Here is an 8,699-nt window from a genome sequence, read left to right as displayed (position 1 = left end):
AGGGGATGTTTCCAGAATGAGATTTTCACTCTGCAGCGGAGTGTGGGCTGATAAGAAACTTCCTTTCTTTCAGGAGTGCTAGTTCTGCAAGGTTCGCAGGAGAGCTTCTGTAAAGTTTGGAAGGTAGGAGACGAGATACTGGCAGAAGTAAAGCTGTGAGTACCGGGCGTGAGTCGTGCTTCGGTAGCTCAGATGGTAGAGCACTTGCCCGCGAAAGGCCTCGAGTTCGAGTCTCGGTCGGGCACACAGTTTTAATCTGGCAGGAAGTTTCAGGCTTCATGTTCTTTAACAATAAAGTTTGATAATTAGAAACCAGTACTGTCTTCATTAATAGATTCTAATGTAAGCTGACGGATAAATAATTCATATCAATTTACAGAAATAAAACAGCCATTGGTGCCATGATATACGCCATGAAGGGGATAAAATCCTACACTAATATATAAGTTTAATCCCGTATATTCGTTTATAATTACTATCATAAAACACAGATGGTGTTTACATACCTGAAGATGCAATGTACGAGACGATGACGGTTCTTGATGACATATATGTGATGACATGACGCGATTCAGGACGTTGTGAACGGATGGATCTCTGTGTTCGTTGATGAGAGGAGTAAGAGAAGGAGGAGGAGGAGCAGGAGGTAGTGGATGAAGAGGGTTGCGACCGTTGAGAGCTAGGTGTAAGAACCGAACTGAGTAGTGAGGTACACTGCAGGCCGCTACAATTGCAACACCAGGTAGGATAACAAATAACAAAATTTAATTTTTTTCAATTATAAGGGATCTGTTCAGAATCATTCGGACACCTGTTAGTGGTCTATGATATGGGGTGAGTCCACTCTATGGGGTGAGTCCAGCCTTCGCGTTTGTGAGAGCTTAAACTCTACTGGGAACTCTTTCACTGAGGATTGTCTATGGAGGAATTCTTCAAGAAGCGAAACCAGAGAAGGTACTGATGTTGGACGCTAGAGTCTGGAGTGAAGTCGACGCTCTAACTCATCCCAAAGGTGGTCCATTGCTTTCTGTTTGGAACTCTGTGTATGCCAGTCCATTTCAGGAATGTTGTTGTCCACAAACCATTACCTCACAGACGCTGGTCTGTGACAGGGTGCATAGTCTTGCTGATACAAACAATTCTGGACTTAGCCTTTTTGCTAAGTGCATTAAGGGGACCACATCGTAGCCACGTAAAACACTTTCATATTATAAAACCGCATATTTCGTACTTCGTTGTTGACACTACACATGACAGCAGGTAACATTCATCAGGCATTCGCCAAACCCGGATTTCCACAGGGTATAGGGTCGTTGATCACACCATATCACTCGTTTCAAATTGTCAATTCTCCAGGAACGTCTCTCTTTAGATCACTCCAAGCGTCGCTTAGCACTGTCTACAAAAATGTATGGCTTAATAGGATCTGCTCTACGACTGTACTCCATTCCTTATGTACAATAATTGTGCTAGTTGAACTCACGGATGGTTCTTTCCGCTGATTTCATGCATTTTTTTTTTACAACCACTCTCCACAAAGCTCGACGGTCCCTGTCCATTAGTGCTTAAGTCCTGGTCTTGGTTCAGCTATGGTGGGTCCTTTGCGTTTCCACTTAACAGTCACATTACCGGCAGTCAACTTGGGCAGCTTTAGAAGTGTTGGGACGTTCCTGATGGATTTTTTTACTCAGATTTCATGCAATAGCCAGCCCACGTTCGAATTTAATAGGCTCTATTGTCACTGCTTTTCTACTGGCAGTAATCCACGTCATTTGTACTGGGGGAGGGGGGGGGGTTGCCCCTCGTGACATCTAGTGGTCAATTAGTGGTCAGTCCGCATTACGTAGAGGTGTCTGGATACTGTTGATCAGATAATGTACAGTGAAGGGGAAAAACATTTTTAATGTTGTAGATGATTACGGTCTACGTAGGGTTCAAAATTCAATATTCAAAACTGCCACCTCTGTCGGCACAAACGGCAACATGGGTATCCATCGAGATGGACTAAGCTGGTACGTCATTCCATGCTGGTTCACTTCTCTACCAAAGTTGATCAACAATGTGTCTGGTGAGTAGTAGCGTGCTGTTCTCTCGCCAACACACAACCAGATGTTTTTAATGGGTGATAAACCTGGAGAGTGTACAGTCCACAGTGCTGTACGCGGTCACTAATGAGGTAGGCTAGGACAGCACGGGAAATATGTGGTCCTCTTGTGCAAAGATAAAGTGTTCAAAGATAGGGCACATTCTCGGACCTTATCGTTACGGCTACTGTCCAACTTACCTTCTATGGGAACCATAGAGACTAATGTTGTGTGTCCAGTGACACTCCTCATCATCATACCGAGTGTTGACTCCATATGAGGATGATGAATGAAACTGGACAACATGTGTTCTCCTCCTAGCTGCCATACATGAATACGTCCAATGTGATACTGCACGCTAAAACGGGACTCGTCTGGAAAGACTGTGTAGTAGCCTATACCGTTGGAACACTGTTTTTAATGCGCCTCTGTGCTGTTCCATCAAGGAAAACTGCAACAATGATCGCATCACTCATAGTCCGTGACGCTCCGAACGCCGTCATTGTGTTTGTGTGCACGCTTCTGTTAATATAAACAAGCCCTTTTTCCAAGATACATGACAGGGCTGTGCGATCCTGCATGACTGAGTGAGCAGTATGTCTGTCCTCTCGTGCGCTAGTCCCTTGGGGCCATCGACAACCTGCATGGAGCCAAGTATGGCCCACTTGAACATGTTGGCTCCAAATTCTCGACACAGTCATGGGATGCCAACATTGCAATATCGCTGAACAATAAACCTCAGCCTCAATAACACAAAATTCTGTCACTGTCAAATTCCAAAACTTGTTGATAGATGTTTTCCCCATTCACAGAAGGCATAACACCATTGTGTTTTAGTTTTTACTGGATATGTATTTCTTAACTAATTACACAGTGTGAAAGTCCAAGTCAAATGTGTGAAACCTTAACTGCTATGGTCATTAGTACCTAAGCTTACACACTACTTAACCTAAATTATCCTAAGGACAAACACACACACCCATGCCCGAGGGAGGACTCGAACCTCCGCCGGTACCAGCCGCACAGTCCATGACTGCAGCGCCTTAGACTGCTCGAATTACACAGTGTGTTAGTGGTATAAATGCTGATATTTTTATTGGAGACTAAGGACGGCGCATTGACCAACGGTACATAGCTATTTAATTCATTTGGAGACTGTATTAGAATTAGTACGTTTTTACCTTGGTTAGCACCTCCAAGTACATGTGGCAAGAGCAACCCATCAATGCTTATTTTCCCCTGGGAACCAGGTCAGATGCTGAAGTGTGGATGCATGGACTCAAAACGCTTAGTCTATATTGACAGGCGTAGTCCACTAAATGATGTGAGATCCGGAGAAGGCGAAAATTTGTTGGAGAATGGTTCAGCAATGACCCAAGATTGAAAAACTGTAAGCAGACAAAGCCGTTTTGGTGTAAAAGATAATGCAAGAAATAGCATTTTCCCTAGGTCTTAGAATTTGAGGAGAAGGGTGAAATTCATTCGCCGGTAGTTTCTACGTTAGCGACAGGAAAGATAGATGCAGATTGTGAGACAGAATACATGATGTTCAATGATTTGTAATTAGTGGTGAAATTTACTCACGAGACGAATCAAGCATCGCTTACAAAGGCAGCGAATTATAAGTCAAGGAAACAAAGATATTTTCAGGTATATGCAGTCATATGATGAGGGAGATGAATTTCCCGCAATGTATTATGGCTGTAAACCTCACCGTGTGTCGGGAAGCAGTAGGTTCTGTAAATTCTGGGCCGTAACATTGGTAAATAGATAAATTACGCTGTTCGGCTGATAAGACGACGTTTCATTAGTAAACTGATTTTAAGGAAGAAGAGTGTTTTGGATCATTCCTTGTTTAAGAGTAATAACCTTATGTACAATCCCTTAATGTACGTTGTAGTTTACGTGTGACATGTATCTTGACATTGGTAACTTACCTGAAGAAGTGGTATTTTTTCTGTATTCATCGGCGTAAGGGGTGACGAACTGGACAAATACAAAATTGTTAAGGCTTTCGTGGCCACTTGTTGACAAACTGGCTATTGGCTCCTTTCTCGGGTTCTTCGGCCGACGTTCATCTAATGATTTTACTGAAGTTTCGCCAGCACGAGTGGCTGGCGTTGTCAAAGCTTCACCCTCCATTGCCGGTGGCAACTGAGGGTGAAGCTTTGACAATGCCAGCCACTCGTGCTGGCGAAACGTCAGTAAAATCATTAGATGAACGTCGGCCGAAGAACCCGAGACAGGAGCCAATAGATAGTTTGTGAACTGGAGAAAGCTAGAATCCTTACGCGAACTGAGGATATACTGAAGGCATGTTGCAAATAGCTCGATCGTCTGCGCTTGTTCGCTATAATTTGATTATTTTGCTGGTAAGAATAACTCGACGACAAATTTGTAACACATAGTAGGTGATATACTTTTCAGTACTTATTTGAGATTAGTGCTTAAGTGCGTATGGCTCAAATGGCTCTGAGCACTATGGGACTCAACTGCTGAGGTCATTAGTCCCCTAGAACTTAGAACTAGTTACACCTAACTAACCTAAGGACATCACAAACATCCATGCCCGAGGCAGGATTCGAACCTGCGACCATAGCGGCCTTGCGGTTCCAGACTGCAGCGCCTTTAACCGCACGGCCACTTCGGCCGGCAAGTGCGTATGGAAGGGTCTCTATAGTTGTCGTTCTCGATTGAAGAGGGTGAATCGATAGAATTGATGGGATTTTTTTTTGCGTAGAAGTAGAATCATTGGGAGGTGCGAGGTGGAGTGGGTTACTAGAGTAAATTCAGAATCAGTTTCTTGAAGGAAAGGCGATATAGACGTATATAATTAGGGTTTCATTGGGTGTCCAGGTAGCCCCGATTTGAGTATGGATGGAGTCTGAATGAGACGTAGTTTCCTTTTCTTTTAATGTCGCCCACCTTCTTGTATCTATCCATTCCTTTCGCTCTTCTCCCACACGCAAATTCCTAAAAAACATTCCCCCTCAAACAGTCGCGTAGCAATATCAGATCAAGCCAATTCTTCTTCATTTTTCTTATAACTTCTAGTAGTTTTCTTCCCTCCCCAATTCCTTTCGTACCTCTTCGTTAGTTACTCACTTTGCTCAAATAACGCTTTCCGTCCTCCTACAATCCCACATCTCAAATGCCTCCAAACTTCTTTCGTCCTCTCTTCTCAGTGTCCACGTTTCAGTTTCGTAGAGTGTCCAGTCTTTTCCTGTGTTCTTTATCAAGCTTTCCTCACAATAAGTTGCTCTTTCTATTGAAAGCTGCTTGCAGTTCGTCAGCTCTACATGCCCTGCTATTTTCCATATGATTCAGAGCTTTCTGTACTCTCATCCAGTGCTTTCTATACTTCTTCATCAAAGCTGCGACGTCTGTTTTCAATCGTCACATTTGCATCTTCTTCACTCTTTATATTGCTTGGTCTTAGATCCTTCCAACCGAGCGAGGTGGCGCAGTGGTTAGCACACTGGACTCGCATTCGGGAGGACGACGGTTCAATCCCGTCTCCGGCCATCCTGATTTAGGTTTTCCGTGATTTCCCTAAATCGCTTCAGGCAAATGCCGGGATGGTTCCTTTGAAAGGGCACGGCCGATTTCCTTCCCAATCCTTCCCTCAGCCGAGCTTGCGCTCCGTCTCTAATGACCTGGTTGTCGACGGGACGTTAAACACTAATCTCCTCCTCCTCTTCCTCCTCTTAGATCCTTCTCATACAGAACTATACATATATTCACGCCATCATTTTAACATTTCTTGTGGTTCTTTAGTTATTGTATCACCCCTTCTTTCAATTTCCATATTAACCTTTCCTTTCTTATTTTCAAAAATTTTATCTTCCTGGCTAACCTATACATCAGTTCATACTTTTCCTCTTTCCCCGTATCTTCTATTTCCTTACATTTTCCATTCATCCATTTTTTTTCTTGGATGTTCCGAGTCGCTTGTTAATTCGCTACTCAATTTCTTATACATAATTTCCCTTCTTTGTTCTTTAGATTCTACCATTTCCTCCACCTATCCATCTCTTCTAACGTGTTTTCCATTATGCATTACAACCTGATGCTTTTAAGCTTCTTGTTTCCTACAAATTCTTTTGAAAATGCCGTGAGACCGTCCCTCATTTTCATCCATTTCTCATTAACGCACTCTTCCTAATAATCTTTTTCAGTTTTTGTGTAAAACTGTTTTCCAGTTACTACATGCCTGCTTTACGGTCTCCATATTAAAATTCTTTTTAGCATTTCTTGTGAAAACTGCACGCTTATTTGCCCTACCATCTGGTTGTGGTTAGGATTTATGACAGCTCTGAGTATGCTTTATCTTTCTTCAAGTAATTCCTATACATTTTCTGTATAAGTATGTAGTCAAATTGATACCTCAATTCATTCAGACTAGAAAACCACGTATATTACCTTCTTTTGTGGTCCTCCAACAAGGTTTCACCAACAACTAACGAGTTATCATAACAAAAAGTTAAGTGTCCAGTGTCCTTTCACCTCTACCATTCATTGCGCCTACTTCTACCGTATCTCTTCCGCTTCATTCACCCGCCACAGCATCAATCAGTCCTCCCACAGTAAGGAATCAGGTGGCGCTGTTGGAAGACAGTGGACTCGAAGTAAGGAGGACGTCGGTTTAAATTCTTGTCCGGACCGGCAGATTTTTATTTTCCATTGCTTCCCTAAACGGTTTAGGAAAAATTGCCGGATGTTTCCACTGAAAGTGTCACGGCCCAGTTGCTTCGCGATTCGTCTCAATCCGACCTTGAGCCCCTTCTCTAATTACCTCGAACTTGGAACGTTAGACTCTGACCTTCCTTCCTTTGCTTCGCAGAAACAATCCATATGTGAACTGAACGGGAAGGAACGTTATTACACTTGGCTCAATAAAAAGAACTCTGCGCCATGTACTTCGAAATAATTCTCTCAGAGTTCAGATAAAAGTTCATAAGCGTTAGTAGTTTTGTTGTGGGAAGCAAAGGCAAGTATTATATACTTATTTTGTTTCAAGGAGTACTAGTGTCGCTGTTTTAATTGAATTGAACTCACACAAATGAGACTAATGAAAACAAAGGAGATGAAATCAAAGAAATGCGATGACGTGAACATCCTATCTAATAAATCTTTCTTTCTTTGTCTGAGCCTTGTCCCGCATTTATGCAGGGTCAGACATGGTTAATCGGATGTGGCATGGTAAGTTTAAGGGGTGGCCAGAAGCCCTTCCTGCCGCCACCCCGTACCCCTCGGGACGGAATTAGTGTACCACAGCAGTCTGTGTCTAATGTAAGCCATGGAATAGTGCGAATGTGTTGCAAATGTCTGCGAGTCGTATAACTGAGGAGGGACGTGGGGATTAGCCCAGTATTCACCTAGCGGGATGTGGAAAACCGCCTAAAAACCGCACCCAGGCTGGCCGGCACACTGGCCCTACGTCGTTAATCCGCCGGGCGGATTCGATCCGGGGCCGGCGCGCCCGAGTCCAGGGAGCAGTGCGTTAGCGCTCTCGGTAGCCTGCCGGGTCAACATCCTATCTAATAAATATGGGTTGAAAATAATGAGCGGCAAGACCTGGTTGTTTTTCCGGAATGAAAAGAAGAAAACGTAAACGCCACTAGAACCGTCTTGAAATCATGCTTGGATGGTTTGATTGAGCGCTTGCTAGGATCGAGAGACCGAGGTTCGTACGCCTGTTCAGCGCAAAGTTTCGTTTCTCATGACACATTCATTTCCGAGAACTTGCTCTTTTGGAATATATTTCATGTTCACTTTTTTATTACTACTAAACTATAGCTCCTTCACGTATGTTTTCTTTTCTCTATCATCGTTTATGCAGCCTGGAGTTAATCTGTTATGTAGTTGTTCTACGCCAAAGCATTTTAAACAAGCTCATACTCAGACTGAACATTCTGACTACTATACGATTGGTGTGTTAATTTTTTTCTTCTATCTTTTTCAGGTTATGGAAGTACTTCGCCGTCAGAGGTAAGTAGAAAAGAATAGTTTATTTGAGTATTTGTTCAATTACGTTCAATAATGTAAAGTACTTATTATCTCTGCTGTCGAGATTAACCACGAGAATTTGATGTGTCGGTAGTCGAGGTGACAATAAAAAAAGAGAACGACCATGTGCAAAACGGTAACACATAAGTAAGTTTATTTACAATAGTCACACCTAATAACTGAGATATGCATAACTTTGAAGTGCTGTAGGTCCGTCTGCCCTACTGAGTAAGGTATAAAGAGGGCAATATTGCCGTTAGAAACAAATTTGAAAGCTGATACAGGTCTATATGATACTGGAACGTAGCAATTGATTAGTTGCTTCGTGGTATGTCGCTGTATACCTCACTGCAGTCTTCCGCAGTAATGTTCATAAGTCTATAAGTCCACTGAAATCTTGTGGCTACTTTAAAAAGAAACACTGACAATTCAGAGTCACAGGCAGTGAGATCATGGCAACTTAGCGTCCTCTAGTGGCGCGCAAATACCCGGCAGTAGTGCTTGGCAGTAAACTGAATTCAGAGCACAGACCCAGACGCCGGTAATAAAATTACTTCGCCTTCTTCACCAACTCAGCCCACTACAGGCTAGACGCGACCTGAGGGT

Source organism: Schistocerca americana, chromosome 3 (genome assembly GCF_021461395.2).
Source record: "Schistocerca americana isolate TAMUIC-IGC-003095 chromosome 3, iqSchAmer2.1, whole genome shotgun sequence".
Lineage (NCBI taxonomy): Eukaryota > Metazoa > Arthropoda > Insecta > Orthoptera > Acrididae > Schistocerca > Schistocerca americana.
This window is presented reverse-complemented; position numbering follows the sequence as displayed.